At 49.5% G+C, this 17,970-nt stretch overlaps 1 protein-coding gene across 6 annotated transcripts in view; it reads left to right on the top strand.

The window, feature by feature from the left end:
* Positions 1–596: 596 nt before the first annotated feature.
* Atp2b4 (ATPase plasma membrane Ca2+ transporting 4) overlaps positions 597–17,970 on the top strand; it is an 89,250-nt gene continuing 71,876 nt past the window's right edge. For 3 of the 6 annotated variants that reach the window (XM_090341385.1, XM_090341382.1, XM_090341383.1), the window contains exon 1: positions 599–905. The gene's annotated coding sequence lies outside the window, so the exon portion shown is untranslated. Of the gene's footprint in view, positions 906–17,970 lie in introns of all 6 variants that reach the window. The other 3 variants (XM_090341384.1, XM_090341381.1, XM_090341380.1) reach the window with 3 other exon arrangements.

The following is a 17,970-nucleotide window of genomic DNA, read 5'->3' as shown; positions in this document are numbered from 1 at the left end:
CCGAGGCGACAATGCGGACGCCTGGGAGCCGTCGTCCGTGCCCCCCCACACCTCCAGCGCCCCCACCCGCCCCCGGCGAGAGCAGCAGCGTGTCGGGGAGCCGTCCTGAGCCCGCGGCCCGCCTCCAGGTTCTGGGTCGCGGTCTAGGAGGGAGCTGCAGGAAGCCCAGGGTTTGCAGATGCTTCCTTCATTTCCCCTCCCTGCAGCAGCAACGGTTGAACACGGCCGCCCACAACCACCCCTCACCACCGCCCACCCCACCCCGGCTCCGCTCCCTTCTACAAGTGAGGGCCCGCCCGCCCGCGCCGGAGGAGCCAGCCCCGCTCCCCGAGCCCGCCCCGGCCTCCCGAAGCCGCCCCCGGGAGGCCGCCGCGGCGCTGCGCGGAGCCGGGCGGGCGCGCCACCTTCCCAGCCGAGTAATGTTCTGGCGCGGCGCCAAGCCCCGCCCCGCCCGGGCCCCGCCCCGCCCCCAGGCCCCGCCCCGCCCCGCCCCGCCGAGCCGGGGAGCCCGGGGCTGGCCCGAGTTGGCCGGAGCTGTTTCCATGACAAGCGTTTTCTTTAGAAAGCGCCGCCGCGGAGACCGTCCGGAGCTGCGGGAGGGTGGGCAGGGGCGCGCGAACTTCTCGGGGAACCGTCGCTGCGGGGAGAGCGCGGGCAGAGTTCCTCCCCCGCCCGGCTCCTTGCACGCCGTTCTCTTCCAGGAAGGTCCCCGGTCCCCGGCAGGGCCGGGGCTGCGGGAGACCCAGCCCACTCCGCGGCCGTGCGCGGTCCGCGCGAGCCTAGCGCAGCCGCCGCCCGAGGGAGACCGGCGGGTGGTCTCGCCACCCCACCCCACCCCACCCATCCATGGAACCCGGGGCGCACAGTCCCGCCGGCAGACGCCCGGATCTCTGCTAGAGAGAGAGGTAAGGCTTGCAGAGAATGAATCGACTCTGCGACGTGCAAACTTTCTTTCTCTCCCCTCCGTGGCTTCGAAGGCTCCTTGGATTTCTCCTTCCTGGCGGGTTGGGTTTGAAGGATTGTTTTATATATATACATGTGCGCGGGCACAGATTTGTCCATTACTGTGTTTTCCCCGGCCTCGGTTCTAAGGAATCACACAATCAAACAAGTGATGTCTTTTTCTCCTCGCAGTGCTCGTCATCCCCGGGGCCGTGGCGGGAGGGAAGGTGGACGGGGGGGATGGAAGGGCTGTGTTTTCCCTCTGATGGAGCTCGGGGAAGGGTGTGTGTGTGTGTGTGTGTGTGTGTGTGTGTGTGTGTGTGTGTGTGTGTGTGTGTGTGTGTGTGTGTGTGTGTGTCGGGGTGGGGGAAGCGTTTATTTTCCTGCGTCCGCTCCCGCCCTCCCTCCCCCTCCCTCTCTGGCTTGGGAAATGAGACGCAGAATGGAAAACTGTTGCAAACATATTTTCCGCGTCTGTTCGTTCCCTTGCTCAAAAAGCCGGAGAGATGGGGAGAGAACCAAGTGAGGAATCTCCATCAGGAAAAGGGCGGGGGAGGTGGGGGGGTCTGGGGGGCGGACGTGGAGGAGTCGGGGCGGCGGTGAGGCTTGGAAGCGTACCAGTTACATTTCCTTGGCTTTCCCGAGAAACCCCGTGGTGTCTCTGTGCTGCTTGACAAAACCTCCTGTGACTGTGACGGCTATAATTAGCTGTGGGACAGGCTGGGAGTTCCCTGTTCCGCTGTGGTCTGAGTGCGAGCACCCAGAACCAACTGTACGAGTGTCTCCCAGGACACCGCCCCGGCCTCGCCGGGCCTCCCCGCCTACTAGTTGAAAAGTTTTGTTTGTTTGTTTCAGGGCTGGGGACCGTGAGGCTGGTTGGGGTGGGGCCTCAGCATTCTTGAGAGGGTCCCCAAATGGCTTGGTGAAGAGCTAGCTATCAGGGCTGGGATTCTGTCCTGCTCTCTGTCTCTGTCTGTCTGTCTGTCTGTCTGTCTGTCTCTCTCTCTCTCTCTCTCTCTCTCTCTCTCTCTCTCTCTCTCTCTCTCTCTCTCTCTCTCCCTCCCTCCCTCCCTCCCTCCCTCCCTTTCTCCCTCTCTCTCTCTCCTCTCTCGGTCACACAGACAGGGCTCCCTTCTAGTGGAGGATGTGGTGCCAGGGCCGCCAGCCTCCATCTGACACCCATCACCCTCACTGAGGGTGCTCTCGCTGCTCGTTTCCACCTAAGCATGGAGGGCGAGGGAAGGGGCTGTCCAGCGCGTCCTGGGAGCCGAGTGGGCACTCGCTGGCCAGAGCCACCTCCCTCCTGGGCATTCCTGCTGGACTTCCAATAACTTGCAGACATGATGCTGGCTGGCCTGGTAAGGGGGATGTCAGCTGCATCTGTGCTGCAAGGAAAGAGAGAGGGAAAAACAAAAACCGGGGGAAAAAAATCCCATTCTAGAGCGCCACCTCCTCTGGGTGGGGTGTCTGGCAGGGAGTCTGCAGATCCGCCCCTCCGTCCTTTGCCCCGCCCGCGGGCGCCGGGCTCTTCCCCCCGCCGGCCCTCCCCCTGCAGCCCTCTCCTCACCTGGAAGGGCGGAGACCGACCCGTGCCGATCCTGGCCCAGACTGGCTTGGCGGGCGGGACCTGGGGCAAGGGCCCGGGTGGGGGGCGTTCAGCAGGAGGCCCCGGCGTCTGCGTGTCCGCCGAGGCTGGCGAGCTCGGCTCCCTGCGCGGCGTGGGGCTGTTTCTAGGGCAGGGGCGGGTGGCCCGCCGGGAGGAGTGCTCTGCGAGGGGGAGGGCCGCGAAAGCCGCCTTAGGTCCAGCAATAAGCAAAGACCTGGAGAGAAGCCCACGGGAGACTTGGAAGAGAGCCAGCGAGGGGGCCTGGCCGCCCCTGGAACCCACGTCCAGGTTACACGGCTCTACCTGCTCGCCAAGTGGCCTTCCGCACGAGGGAGTTAATGGCCGGGTAGGAAGGGGTGGGGATCCTCTTCGTGGCTCCGCCTAGGGAGTCCCCGTCCTCCCTGCCTCAGCTGGCAAAGGTGCCGCCCTGAAATCGCCGGACTCCGCCTCCACGCGCCCCTCCCCGCCGCCTCCCCGGCCTTCCTCCTTTCGGGATCCTGAAGGGGGGGGGGCGCACGATTGTGGTAGACCTGGGGAGGGCGTCCCCGGTTAGCAAGCCTGGGGGCCCCTGCTCCGTGGCCCTCAGTGAGCCCTGGTCCAGGGTGGGCTGAAATCTGCTCCCGCGGCCCCGTGCTCCCTCGGGGGTCCACAGGGAGCGGGGGTCACTGAGCCCGCAGCCCTCATTCCTCTGGCAGCCTCTGCAGCCCTCCCGCTCCCTTGTCAGGCTGGGTCACCCCGCCTTGAGTTCCGCAGGGGAGAGCCGGGGAGCCACCCGAGCTGGGGAGCTGGGGTTTCCTGCCTCAGGGCCTGCCACACCCCTGGCCTTCTTGGGGCCTCAACGTCCCTAGATTCAAGGTCAAGTCCCTAGCGGTCCCAGAGCCCAACATGATGCCAGAGGCTTGGGTGCACTTGAGAAAAGAGAGGAGCCTGGCCGAGTCCCCAGCTGGGTGTGTGGAGGGGAGCCCTAACTGGCTGGGCCAGCTTCAGCTTCCCCTCTGCACACCAGCAAGCCTGCTCCCCACTCTCCTGTGGGGAGTGGCTGACTCCCATCTGTGAGACTGAAGAAGAACACCAAAATGGGAAGCATTTAGAATCTGCCCAGGTTACAGGTACTGGAAGACCTAACGTGGCCTGGGGAGGAGGTCATCAAAGTTGCTAAGGTCCGGTCTGGGGCCTTCCCCACCCCACTCTCACTTTCTGAGGGGGGCTGGGCTGCTCAGCGCTGCCCCCTGTCAGAGGTCCAAGCCTCAGCCTGGAACTCCCCATCTGCTCCCTCTGCCCTTGGCTCTTTGGTAGGTGCTCTTCTTGGTCTTGGAAACCAGCACCCACATTGAGAGTCAGCCCTTCCTACCCAGGGTAGAACATTCCAGATCCACTAAACTCTGGAAGAATATTTAAAAAAAAAATTAGGTCCATTCTTGGCTACTGAGACACAAGAATGATGACCCTAAGAAACAAGTATGGTGACCTTGCAGGAGAAAGCCCTGGGCCTGCCTTCTCTGAAGAGATTCTTCAAGCCCTCTGTGTTCTTGTCCCCAGGTGGTTCAGCCGCTGTGGGGGAGAAAAATGGAGGGGGAAGGCCGGGAGTTTGGCCTAGTGGTTAAAGTGCTTGCCTAGCATTCACGAAGACCGGGGTTCGATTCCTTGGTACCACATATATAGAAAAAGCCGGAAGTGGTGCTGAGGCTCAAGTGGTAGAGCTCTAGCCTTGAGAAAGTCCAAGGACAGTGCTCAGGCCCTGAGCTCAAGCCCACGACTGGCAAAAAAAAAAAAAAAAAGAAAAGAAAAATGGAGGGGGAAGGGAAAGCCAGGCCTCTGGGCCCACCTAAGTGAGTTGACAACCTTATCCTCTCCCCTCCTCCAAGTTTATGTAGTTATTATTTTAAATTGTTACATGAAACTTTTGATACATGTACATATTGTGGGTCATTCAAATCAGGGTAAATATTCAAAAACACTTCCTCTGGCTCTTTTTATATAGACAGTAAGGTACAGTCTCTAGTCCCCATATTATACAATGGAATACCAGAACTTTTCTTTTTTCTGGTGTCAATGCTGGGGTTTGAACTCAGGACCTCACATTTCCCGCTTTTTCACTTCAGACTGGCACTCTACTTGAGCCACAACTCCACTCAGAACTTATTTTTCGCCAGGCACGATGACGCACGCCTTTAATCCTAGCTACTCAGGAGGCTGAGATCTGAGGATCAAGGTTCCAAGCAGCCTTGGCACTAAAGGAATTGAGACTCTTATCTCCAATTAACCTCTAGAAAACAGGAAGTGGGGCTTAGCTCTAGGGTAAGGCGGTAGCCTTGAGCCGCTGAGCTCTGGGACCACGCCCAGGCCCTGGGATAGGGCAGTAGCCTTGAACTGAAAAGCTCAGGGCTCAGGCCAAGGTAACAGGCCCATGACCACAAAAAAAAAAAAGAAAAAAGAAAAAGAAAACAAAAAGAACTTATTTCTCCTCACTCTTCTTACCTGTGGATCAGCCTCTGTTCATGTTCCTGCCCCCCACCCTCCCGAGCCTCTGGTATCCACTTCTATGCTTAACTCCTATAAGATCAGCTCTTCTTACACAGAAGGGGAAGCTTGCTCTACATGTCTGTGTGTGGCTTATTTCACTTAGCGTCACCTTCGATTCCTTCTGAGTTATGCCAAATGATAGGCTCTGGTTCCTTCCTTATTGCTGAATAGTATTCTGTAGTGTGTATGAACCACATTCCCTCTAACCAGTCACCAGCCGATGGATGCTTCGTTGTTTCCATTTCTTAGCTTTTGTGAGTAGTTCCCCGGTGAATGTGGTGCAGATGTCTCCTTGACACACTGATTTCACTTCCTTTGGATACATCCCCAGTGGTGGGACTGCTAGATCATATGGTAGTTCTATTTTTAATGTGTGTGCTAGGCGGGTGGAGCTGGAACCCAGGGCCTTGTGTATACCAGACAAACACTCTGCCACTCCCCAGCCCTATTTTTAATTTTTTTTTGAGAAACCTCCACTGTTTTTTCTATAAGGAAGGCATGCTTCATTTTCCCTTTGCTGTCACTGAGAGGAATGAGCAGGGCCTGAGGATGGCATCCATGTGGATGGTATGGAATGGTCTGCATCCTCTGCTAGCACCTCTTTTTGTCTCTTTTCTCTTATGTGGCCATTCTTGGTCCACTGACTGATTTCCTCTACACATTAAATGGAAAAGCTAGGACTCTCCTTCCACCTCCATTTTCAGTGCCCAGACCACATGGACTTGGATGGAGAAGGAAAACCAAGGTGACACCTGTTAGAACAACAACCCAGTGTTTCTGGTCAGGAAAGAAGCTATGTGATAAGAGTATGAGGATAAGAGATGGAGGAGACACCAAAGGAGAGAGAAGAAAGATGAGCATATGGTGTGGAGGGCTGGGGTCCCCTCCTGTTTTCTGCCTCTGCTTTCTCCTCTGGTTTCATACACAAACTCCTGGGAGAATCTGGGGACAATGAACTAGAATGGGATGAATGAAACCACATTCTCTTGCCTTCCTGCCATCACTTAGGGTATAGGATGCTTGGGGTAGTGCCATGTTTGTTGATAGACAGGTTAAGTAGTTTCTGCTAGGTTCCAGGAAACTCTTGGTTCACACTTCATAGATGGACCAATAATCTACAGAATTAGTTTGCAGGGGTGCAAACTAGCACAATCCCCAGAAAAGTTAAATTAGCAATGTTTGGAGCCAGGCATTTGGCCTAGTGGTAGAGTGTTTGCCTAGCATGCTTGAAGACCCAGGTTCGATTTCTTGGTACCACATACATAGAAAAAGCCAGAAGTGGTCCTGTGGTTCAAGTGATAGAATACTAGGCCTTGAGAAAGCCCAAGGACAGTGCTCCGGCCCTGAGTTCAAGCCCCAGGACTGGCACACACACACACACAAAAAAAAGCAATATGTAATAGACTACACATGCATTTACCCAGCAATCCTAGTCACAGGAATTTATCCTGAAGATACACAAAGTAATGCTTTTTTGTTGTTGTTGTTTGTTCCTGTGTTAGTGCTAGGGTCTGAACTCAGTGCCTGGGTTCTATTCCTTAGCTTTTTTGCTTAAGATAGTTCTCTACCATGCTAGCTATAGCTCTACTTCCAGGTTTTTGCTGATTTACTGGAGGTAAGAGTCTCATGGACTTTCTGCCCGGGATGGCTTTGGATCACACTCCTCCTGAGTAGATAGAATTACCTGTGTGAGCCACCAACACCTGGCCCCTGTGGTTCTTATACCAGAAGGAGCTGAATTTTCAAGTACTACTTCTCACTGGAAGAAACCAGTGTTTCTTAGGGAAATGACCCAAATTTGACAATGGAAAGGTATGGTGAACTATGATCCAGAAAGCTCCTGTGGAGCTCACAGGAGCCACTTTAGGGAGTTCTTTCTAGGCAAATGGGGGTCACACTCAACAATTAAAAAAGATCATGGTAATACAATGAACAAAAAAGAAAGAAAGAAAGAAAGAAAGAAAGAAAGAAAGAAAGAAAGAAAGAAGAAAAGATTCCACTGCCCAGCCTGTTTAGAGGAGGCATGGAGGAGCAGGAAGGGAAAAGTTAAATCAGACACCAACTAATCAGTTATAGAACATTTTAAACATTAAGTTTAGTTGAGAGTGGTGGCCCACATCAGTAATTAATCCCAGCGACTTGGAAGGCTGCAGGATGATGAGCTTGAGGCTGGACTGGACAATCTAACAAGACACTGACTAAAAAAACAAACAAATAAAAAAGCTTTTCTTTATTCATTATTTTCTCTGCGATTGGATTGTTTACATATAACTTAAAGTTGTACATAACCTTGAAGCACTGACCTTTGAGCATTGTTATTAGTGTACGTTAATATACAAAGAGGTCCTACCATGTTATTCCACACGCCTGCATGTCAACCCTCACCTGTCGCTCACTCTTTTTCCTGAATTGAAAAATAATTACACATATTTAGAGAGTACCCAAAGTGATGTTTCTATACATGTGTATATTACAGAGCTATAAAATCAAGATGACCAACATCTATCACCATATATTTATCTTCTTTTTTGTATATGTGCATAACTGCTTGACATCTGTTCTCAGCAGTTTAAAAATACGCATTGTTATTAACTATAGTCACCATTAATGACGGTATCACCACCAGTGGCTTCTGAGGGTTCTACCCTCATGACCTCATTATTTCCTGTAGGTCCTTCGGTCCTTCCTAATGCCATGGATTGGGTGTGTGGTAGGGGAGGCACTACCACAAACATTCAGTCCAGAGCACAGCATATTAATTCATTAATTACTCTTGACAAAAGGAAAAAAAGAATTTTCCCATGGGAAAATCCAGCACTTAACACCTCAGCCAAGTGATCAGCATCAGCAGGAGTGGGGCCACCAGGCGAAGCTCCCTCAGGAAGCTTCACTGCAATAAGAGGCTCTACTAAACAGCGTTCATCTAAGAAGGGCGTGGTGGCTCACCCCTGTAATCCTAACTACTCAGGAGGCTGAGGTCTGAGGATCGAGGTTCAAAGCCAGCCTGGCCACTGAAACATCCGGTGAGAGTCTGATCTCCAGTTAATCACCAGAAAATTAGAAATGGTGCTGTGGCTCAAAGGGTAGGGTGATAGCCTGAGGTGAGGAGCTCAGGAATAGGGCCCAGGCCCAGAGTTCAAGTCCCACAACAGACAAAAACAAAACAAAATGACAACAACAAAAACATTCATCTTAGGATACAGATGTGGCTTGGCCAGAAAGAATCTGCCTAGCAAGTGGCAGACCCTGAGTTCAGAAGTTGTGGTACTGAACCCCCCCCCCCCCAGTTTCTCTTGGACCTAATTTAGACAGATAAAAGAGAAATTGAGAACATAAGCCAGTCAGTCTAAATAAAAGCTAAGACTTTTCAAAAAAGGAAATGTCCTAAAAAGATTTTTTTTTTTAAGAATTGTGTCTGGAAAAGCAGGGGTAGAAACCCCTTTAGGTTAAATGAAACTTTCTAGCCAAATGCAACACATAAACTAACCCGATCCTGGATAAAACAACAAAATCCTAGCACAATTGGGAACGTTTCAATATAGAAATGAGATGCTAGGCAATACTTTTTTTTGCCAGTCCTGGGCTTGAGCTCAGGGCCTGAGCACTGCCCTTGGACTTTCTCAAGGCTAGAGCTCTACCACTTGAGCCTCAGCACCACTTCCGGCTTTTTTCTATGTATGTGGCACCGAGGAATCGAACCCGGGTCTTTGTGCATGCTAGGCAAGCACTCTACCACTAGGCCAAACTCCCGGCCCTAGGCAATACATTTTTTAAATGTGATGATGGCAAAAGGTTCATAAGAAGTATCATTGTTTTCAGGGATTTCGTAGAAGTGTTTAGGGCAAAGTGCCTGCCTGCATATATACAAGAGAACAGGTGGTGTTGATAATCTAAATTGATTAATCTGCGGTTAAATGGTTTGTTGTGCTAGATTTTCAGCATTTGAGGTTTGGCATTTTTACACACTGTGACAGGAGACGAGGTCAACACCAGGAATAAACACTTTTCACCCATTCCCAGGTCTCATTCTCCCAAGGGCTTCCAGAATCACCCACTGCTTTTTGAGAAGGATCCCAGGTTGTAAGAAGAGGGATGCACCAACAGCCAAAGTTGTTCACCAACCTTTTCCCGTAGACATTTGTAAATAAGTGGTTCTGAGGACCCCACAGGACCCGCCCAAAGTCTGATACCTGGCTGAGGAAGACCTTTCCCTAGCCCCGTGGTAAGGACAGTATATCAGTAACCAAAACAATCATGTTGCCATTCTACCTCTCCCAACCCAGGAGAGAGATGGGATTTGAAGACTGTCCTCTCTCTCTGCAAATGCTGGGGTTAGGCCCAATGTTATTCAAGACTCTTCATATAGGATAGAGCTAGGGATCCTTCAGTCTTCCCCTTTTGTCTTTTCAGGACCTGATGGAACAGAAAGAAAGACATTAGGAGGGGAATAGCCAGAGAAGGCTTTGCTGCAGGGCCTGCCAAGACTGACTAATACTATACAGTCTCTCTGCTTCTTTCTCTGTCCATCTGTCTTTCTCACGTTACTGGGGTTTGGTTCAGGGTCTTATACTTGCTAGACATTGCTTGCTTGAGTGATATCCCCAGCCTAGATCTAGACTTTTATGTACTGTGTAACCTTGCCTGAGGATGGAGATACTAATTTAGGCAAAGGGACATTTCTGACGCAAGAGCCTCAGTGCTAGGATAAACTCTATTTACCCTAGCATGGTTACAAGCAATCTGTGGCTATGGCCTATCTCCTGCCACAAGAAAGGAGTCCAGAAAAGACCTGGCTTTCATGAGATTTGGGGAGAGCATGGGTTTTAGGTTCCCCTCCCTTCTCCACCTGCCTGAACTTTCCTGAGAAGTACTTAATTCAATATTTCCAAGATCATGGTTCTGTTCTGTTCTAAACCAGGAGCTAAGAGTTCTAGCTAGAGGTAGGGTCCTTACTCAGCTTGCTGTGTCTTAGGGGACATGAGCCCCCAGAGAGTCACTTGGTTAAACCATCTAAAACTGCCACTTTCAGCCAACAAATGGCTATTTCATATGGTCCAACCTGCTATTAACATTATTAGACATTAGGAATCAAGGATTTTGATCAGTGCTATAGTCTGGGGAGGTTCGATCTCATTTGAACTGTGGACTGCATTAGGAGAAATTGTGTGAAATCACCAGCTGCTGGGCCAGTGCCCCCCCCCTCTCAATCTAGACTTCTGGCCCTCGAGGTAGACAAGTAAGCCAGGCCCTTGCCCACTGTCACTGAGACTCTCACTGAGATCATCACACCAGTCTTACTGGAACTGGCCACAGGTAGAGGAACACACACGCCGTGCGTCTATGCTCAACTGTTCCTATCTCCCGAATGCTTGGCTGTTTATCTTTGCATGGAGGGCAGAGGAAACTTAACTCCCAACCTATCCTCTCTCTCTTCCCCAAATCCAGGGGCAGACAAGAGCCAGCACACACACACACACACACACACACACACACACACACACACACACACACACACACACACGCTCACACGCTCACACGCACTTGAAGCCACAGGGAACCCAAGGATGCATGACTGAGTCTAGACTAGTGCTTCCTAAAGGAGTGCTGGGAGCTGGAGAGGTGTTTTAGGACTGTAGACACCAGAATTTAGCAGAATTCAAGTGGAAATGGTTCTTGGAGGAGATGATGCCAAACCAGCTTTGGAGGAGGAAGAGGATAGACAGGATGGGAAGGCGAGGTTGGAGGAAAGACTGTGCTGCTGGCTTCTGTGCATGAGCAGGACAAGGGTCAGAGGCTCTGGCAGGTGAGGGAGGCGGGGGGGGCTTGTGTCTGCTGGACCACTGGACCCACTCCAGTCCTGTCTGCACCAACCTGTACTGCATTGTGTGGCGAGTGGGTTGGCATCTGGTCTCAGCTGTGGCTGGCTGACTGCCTGCTTTTCTGGTGCCATTAGGATGATTCTCTGATGTTTCCGTCTGTACCACTGCCATCTTTGAGGGGTATACTGGTCAGACATCTGTTAGGGTATGAAGCCAGGCGCAGCTGGCATCTGAATTTCCAGGATCTTTCTGACCTTGTTCACTGCACAGGGAAGTCAGTCACCAGACTTTTGGTTGAGGGAAGGGGGAGATTATTTTATTGAGCCAGAGTGTGTGATATGGACTAAACTGAAAAATCAGTCCCATTTTCTTTTTTCATGAATGAGCAAACTGGAAGGTAGGAATTTATCCAAGGACACAGGTCTCCCAGGGGGCATCACCAGGGCTGGAGCCCAGATCATCACCAAATGTCCCTGCTATGAAGCGTCTCTCCCCATGTCACGTGGAGAGCCATTCCTGCCCCTTGGAGGAGGATGTGTGACAGAGGGTCATGTGCTGTGAACACGTTGGAAGAAAGATGTGGAAACTGTCACACCAGAGTGCTGACGTGGCTCTTGTTGCTTGCATTGTTAATAGTCCAGATCATTAGCATGAAAAGCAGATGAGAAGGCATCTGAGCACCGCTGTCTTCCGCACGGGGTGGAATGGATCCGGGCTTCTGCTTTCCCAGTTATTCTCACACAGCTGACTGTGTGAGAATGACTAGGAAGGCAAGCATCCTGGGAAAGGGTATCCCTGGCACTGCCCTTTCCTCAGTGTGTGGCAAGGTCATAGGAAGTGCAGAGAGCAAGCTCTCCACTTTCTTGGCAGCTGACTAAGTCAGACTGACTGGGCCCTGGTTTGGGGTCTAAGAGTCAACAGGGTGGGGCCACCATAGAGTGACAGGACATGCTGATTTTATGGCCACAGCCAAGCTGTCGTTCGTTTGCTTGTTCGTTGATTCGTGTATATATTCAACGAATGTGAAATGAGCGCAGACCATATGTCAGCCGCTATACTGGGCTGGGGAGAAGTGGTCCTCAAGAGATAGGGAGGGGCACAATGGCTGACCTGAAGTTCAGGGAAGCCTTTTCTGTGTTGGGGTCTCACAGCAAGGCCCCTGCTATTGCAATGTTCCCAAGAATTTACCTTTGCTTCCCTGGAGAGCATTGTTAACACCTGACTTCAGGGAGGTAGGACACTTCTGAGTTGAGAAGGGCTTTAGACATTTCTGTTGAGCCTCTGGAGGTGCCAAGGAGCTGAGGCTGGAGGGTGAAGGACCTGGCTCTACCCTTTGCTAGAGAAAGACTCCCCATGGATCAGGCTATGGTGCTGAAGCTGGATGTGTGTCTAACCTGATGGGTTCATTCTCCAGGATGAAATCTCAGCACTGCCTGGCTTTATACTCCTGCCATGTCTGGATCCTTTGATGGAGGAGACAGGTGCTACATCTCTGGGATGCCCAGAAAGGGTATATAGGAATCGAATGTCAGTTTTCAGGAAACCCTTAGTTTCTCTCCTCCAGCCCTTACTTTTCCCTTCAGCACCTCCACCCACCCTTTGGAGGCAGGGTGGCACGAAGGAGTAGATTTAGCTTTGAGTGGTACATCCTGGACATATGTTTACTGTGCCTCTGTTTTCTCTTTTACAAACTATATTCTACTCACACCTGGAATCCTAACTACTCAGGAGATCGAGATCTAAGGATTAAGACTAGGTAGAAGAGTCTATGAGGCTCTTATTTCCAATTGACCCCCAGAAAGCTGAAGTTGAGTTGCAGATCAAGTGGTAGAGGGAGTTAGGCTTGAGTGAAAAAACTAGAGGAGAGCATAAGGTCATGAGTCCAAGCCCCAGTATCAGCACCATAGAGAAGGGAAGCAAGGGGGAGGGAGGAGAGAGAGAGAGAGAGGGAGAGAGAGAGAGAGAGAGAGAGAGAGAGAGAGAGAGAGAGAGAGAGAGAGAGAGAGAGAGAGAGGCGCATTGCATAACATGCAAGTGTAAGATTCATTGACCATCACTGTGACCCATTCCCCAGAGCATCCTTCTCTGTGTCACTCTCTATGCCCCCTATCCTGCCCTTACTGCATCTACACAAGACCCAAGACAACTCTTGTTGTGCCTTAACTAATGACAGCAGTAAACATCTTAATCTGAGTCCACATTCATTGTGTGTTCAGAATGAAATTCAAATAATCTCTTTTCATATTCCCAGCCAACAAAGAAACCAATACTCATCCATCTTCATTTTACAGATTCATAAAGATATTCATAAAACAAAAGACCAAGGAACAACCCTAGTCTAGCCTATTTATGGATTTCCTCTTTCTATTGCTGACTGACTAGCTGATAAAAACATGGAGAGAGTCGGCAGCATTTATTGAATGTCGACTTAACGCCAGCTGCTTTTCAATTATGTCACAACAACCACCTTCTGAGACAGGTATAGGATTTGTCTTAGATCGTCTGGTTATCAGAGCAAGAGCTCTTCTGCACTCAGGAGCAGGAGGAAAAGAACAAGATTGCAGGGAAGTGGCGTACAACCCAGTGTGGGAGCCTGTCCCCATAAAGGACAGGCCTTCTCCCGATTTCTGCAGTTCTGTCCACATGCACAGGCTCAGCTGCTTTGTCTATGTCTAGCATTCCACATCAACTAGTTCAAGCTGTCAGTCCACATCCTAAGAAATGTTGAGTCCAGCAGAGACCTGGTATCGTCCCCTGCTTCAGTTACCTGAAAACTCTGGGCAGAGGGCAGAGCCCAACCAAACATGGTCACCCAGTCCTATCTCTTCCACTGGGGCCTACAGGGTATATGTGGGGTCAGGTATTCCTGGATGGGAAAATGGTGTAGTTGGATTCAAATCCACATGGACTTATCACCATGCCAGACTGTCTTTAGGATGCTGGTTTCCCCAACTGAAGCCTCTAAATTAGGAGGATATAATTTGTTCCCATTAGATGGGCTTTTCTTTTTTGATTGCTTTGGTTGTGTTTGGGGGCTTGGGTTTGTTTTTTTTTTTCTTTTTCTTTTTCTTTTTTGAGGTTGGTTTGTTTGGCAGTTGTTTTACAGGATCGAAGGCTATAACTTTGCTAAACAGGCACTCCACAGCTTAAGCCACACTCCTTAGCTCTTTTTTTTTTTTTTGCTTTTGTCATTTTTTAAATAGGGACTTGATTTTTGTCAGATCCTCCTGCTAAGCTTTCCACATAGCTGAGATGGCAGGCATATGCCACTATGCTCAGCTTTGCTTTTTTTTTTTTTTGAAATGGCATCTTGTTAACATTTTGATCAAACTGGCATCCATTTGTGTTCCTCCAGATCCAAGACCCTCCTTCTCAGTAGCTAAGATTATAGGTGTGAATCACCACACCTAGTTATTTGAGGTTTTGTTGTTGTTGATGTAGTGGTGGTAGTTTTGTTTGTTTGAATTGTTTTGCTTTTCTGAGACAAAGTGTCAGGATTGTTTTAAGTCCTTGCTGTGTGGCCCAGGCTAGCCCTCATGTGCCACCATGCCCGTGTGCCAGACATTTTGTCAAATGTACCTTTAATCCCTACAACCCCCTTATTAACATGCCAGCATGTTATTGCACCCATTTTATAGGTAAGCAGGTCAAGCTCCCTCCCAGAGATCATCTGGCTGGTTGAAGCTGACAGCTCACCCAGATCCACCTGACACTAAGGCCTGTGCCTTATCTGTCGTGTAATACTGCCTCCCAAAATATATGTTTCATTAGCATAAGGATTTTAATCATTTTTGTTAAAACAGTCCTGGCAGTTAGTACTCAGTAAAACGCAATTGCAGTACTGGAAGTGTTACTCAGTGGTAGGACACTTAGCCTAGCTTGCATCAGGCCCTTGGTTTAATCCCCAAGTATTGCAAAAATAATAATGGTGATGATGATAAAGCAATGAAATAAAATAAAAACTTTTGAACGGATTTCCCCAAATAAGGGAAGACAGTCTATTTTTCTAGCAATAGAGAATAGCCCATTAAAATAAGTAGAATGTCTTCCGGAAGTCTGTTTTTATGGGGAGTGGGCATTGGGAACAATAAGTCAGTGTGAAAAAGTCTAGAGAAAAGTATGGCACTAGATCCCCTAGTTCCTCATTTTGCGATCTGATGCAGGACCCTTAGTAAATGAAGATGGGGAGCCCCAATAGGAAAACCCATTCTCTGGTTCTTGGAAGAAGAATGAGGAGGTCCCATATTGATAGAGGAGGTATGCTGGTTTGCACTGGGTTTTAACCCAAGAGGCAGAGTTGACCAAATCCTGAATCTCTTTGAATGCCTTTATAGATGTCCCTGAGTCCTAAATCGCCAAGTTCTCCTTGATCCAAGCAGCTGATTATTATGAAAGACCACAGGTTGAGGGGAGTCAGGTGGAGCTACCTTCAGGTCTGCGTCTGGCCAGAGGTACATCCATGTGCAATTTAAAGAGTTATGTATGTTCTGGGGGCCTGGCCCAGGTGCTTATCAATTTTTGATCTTTCCTTTTCTACCCCTGCTTCTCCTTTCTTCAAAGATCATGGCATCAGCCTTCCCACCTGTTCCCTGCTAACCTTTAGACTCAGTACATTTATGAAATAGTCTTAAGTAAAACATTCCTGATAGCTGCAACACCCAGAGGATGCAGATTCCGGTAGCTCTCCAGCAAAGCACCTGCAGGGCTGGATCAAAGGCTCCATTTTTTTTCTTCCACATAGCAGCTTCTCCTTTTGGTGCCAACTCTAAGGTTTTGCTTGATAACTGAGCCACAAGTCTTGGCCAAAGAAGGCAGAGTGGAAGATGGAGAAGTGTGACCACCTTGACTTGTTTGCTGTCGTTTTGCATTCCTCTCTCAGGAGTGGATATTTTGAGAGCCAATGGTGAGGCTAATCTCTTGTTGATTGGGGGAGGCAGACTAAGGAACAATCCTCTTACTTTTTATAGAGGCTACAGTGGCCCAAGGGAGCCATCCACTGTTTGGTCACCAGATTGGCTTCCAGCTGGCACTGGAACTGAGCAGACAAGTGGATGAGCAGGCAAGAGAACCTTAGGCTGGAATGTCCCTCTACACCCATGCGGAGACTTTGGTATGAAGTGACATCTTGGTCAAGGTAATATATCTGGAAGGAGCTTGGCCTTGAGTGCCATCTTGTTCTTGCTTGCAGTAGGTTACTTAAGGGCTCCAGGCTCTCTCTAAAGGTGGAGGAATACTCCAGTCCCATCTGTTTCTCAGGTATAGCATCCAGCATTGGGAGATGCTTTCAGAGGCAGGCAAGCATGTGCATCTTAGCTGCAAGTTTACATGGGCAGGCCATGGCAGCATGGTTGCTAGAATACAGCATTTTTATAAAACCCAAATGCCAGCATGTGAACTACTTCAAAGGAGGAATAGTGCTTTAGTAGCCAGTGTTTAGCACAGTCTTTGGCATATAACATGATGATCAATAAAAGATGGCTGGATGGATGATGGATTAATGGATGGGAGGATGGATGGATGAATATGTAGATGAACAGGTCGGCAGATGAATAAATAAAGAGAAACTCTACCACTTTCTTTCAGAAAGCTAGCATCCTTGCCCAATAGCTTACTGTCTTTTGCCAGTCCTTCCTAATGACAGGCAAATGTTCAAGGGGATTAGCTCTAGACCAGGAATCAGAAAGCCTGGGATTTGAGCCATTTCAGCTACTCTGTCACCTTTAAGAACTCACTAAGCCATTGCACATATAGAAAATGGATAGTCTGTGTAAAATGTACTTCACGCACATTTCAACTCTTACTGTGCCGTTTCCTCCTCCCCAAACAACCCTGCAGATTAATTATAGTTGGTTACCAAAATTTAAAAGTAAGAAGATTTCACATCGAAATCCAAATTTCTTGTTTCTTTCCAAAACCCAGAAGCCCTGACGCTATCAGCCTACCTTTTTTCCATGGCAACGGTCAGCAGGAGCTAGGTAACCATGGCTCCCTTCAGATGGGCGTGCGGTTTCTCCTCCATCCTGCTGCTGGGTACTCAACCTGCCTCTCTCAGTTTTGTTGTCTGCCCAGTCTTGTAGCCATGTGACTGTGCAGTCCTAGAACGGGGAAAATGGAGGTTGGAACAGTGGAGGCCAGGACACCTAGGATAAGGTAGCTGATCTGGAAAGGGGCTCTTTTGCTCTGTTGGGTTCATGAGGCAGAGCCTGGGGTAACTTCCTGGAAAGCTGAGAACTGGGATGTGAAAAGAGGTAGTGGCCTGCACCTTGGAAGACTCAACCTCAGGGAATTCTTGGACCCTTGTCCAAAGAGGAAGTTCCATCTTTTGCTCTCACCTTCCTTTAACTGGAAGCGGGAGTTGGTGATGCCCGCTGTAGGCCTCCTCTGTGTATCTTTGGGTAGCCACTCCTCAGAGGTAAGGAGGAAGGCCTGTGCTCCACTGAAAAACTTGACCTTGGTGATAATTCTTCGCTGGTGCCCAACTTTCACTTACGTCTTTGGGGCAAAATAGGTCTGACTGTTGAAAGGTCAGACTTCCTCAAATCAAAGCAAGAAGAGCCAGGACCCAGCCATCACAAAAGCACATGTTCTCCTGTTCATCCGTTCCGCTTCTCACATGCATCTGATCTTGTAAACAGTTGCTTTGCAAAGCTTCCTGGCACAACCCACAGTTTTATCCAAAAGCCCCTGGTCTAACTTGGAAATAACTTGAGCCTGTTTAATTGAAGATACTCAGCCCCTTAGTTATGCTGTCTGAGCCCTCACCTGTAAGGTCTGTAATGCCCTAACCAAGGGGGAAAAAAAAAAACCTGTTCTTCTCTTGCTTTCTGGCTTGTATGCTTTTCTTATTTTGTTTTAATCAAAATAATAATCACATACTTTATTGTTTAATTAATCATTTTCTTTTTTTTTTTAATTTTGTTTTGTTTTTATTTTCTTTCTGGTTCCAGGACTGGAGCTTGAACTCAGAGTCTTGTCTCTCACTTGGCTTTTTCACTCAAGGCTGGTACTCAACAACTTGAGCTACAGCTCTATTCCCAGCCTTTTGCTGGTTTATTAGACATAAGTCTCATGGACTTTTCT

Source organism: Megascapheus bottae, chromosome 10 (assembly GCF_031878675.1).
Source record: "Megascapheus bottae isolate mThoBot1 chromosome 10, mThoBot2.hap1, whole genome shotgun sequence".
NCBI lineage: Eukaryota > Metazoa > Chordata > Mammalia > Rodentia > Geomyidae > Megascapheus > Megascapheus bottae.
This window is presented reverse-complemented; position numbering and strand designations above follow the sequence as displayed.